Source organism: Octopus bimaculoides, chromosome 3 (genome assembly GCF_046866305.1).
Source record: "Octopus bimaculoides isolate indiv1 chromosome 3, ASM4686630v1, whole genome shotgun sequence".
NCBI lineage: Eukaryota > Metazoa > Mollusca > Cephalopoda > Octopoda > Octopodidae > Octopus > Octopus bimaculoides.
In genome coordinates this window covers 61,831,868-61,832,621 of record NC_142930.1, presented here as the reverse complement: position 1 = coordinate 61,832,621, position 754 = coordinate 61,831,868, and positions in this window count along the sequence as shown.

The window sequence follows — 754 nt, the reverse complement described above, 5'->3', positions numbered from 1 at the left end:
GACAAACAAGGACAGACAAACGGATTAAGTCGATTATATCCACCCCAGTACATAACTGGTACTTATTTAATCGACCCTGAAAAGATGAAAGCAAAGTCAACCTTGGCGGAATTTGAACTCAGAGGGTAAAGATAGATGAAATACCGGTAAGCATTTCGCCTGGTGTGCTAATGTTTCTGCCAACTCACTGCCTTAACTATATTCTATAATGTCAAGCATGCATATTAATGTAAGCGTGTAAGCATAATTTCTTCCACACTGATATCATTACTATATGAAGACAATTGTGAAATGGCTGTAAACTTAAGGATGTCACATGGTTAAATAAATATCTATTCACTTCTTACACCTCCTGACTTTTATAGTTTACGAGCACACACATACACACACACACACACACACACACACACACACACACACACACACACAATGTATATGTATATATATATATATGTATAATGTATATGTATGTATATAAATATATGTGTATACATGCATACATATATATATATATATATATATATAAATATATATATCTATACCTATGTGCTTACTCCGGTATATCTATATCTATATATATATGTAAGTATTTATATCTATATATCTATCTATATATACTATATATATATATATATATACAAATATATCTATCTATCTATCTATCTATCTATCTATCTATCTATATATATATATATATATATATATATATATATATTTATAGGCACAGGAGTGGCTGTGTGGTAAGTAGCTTGCT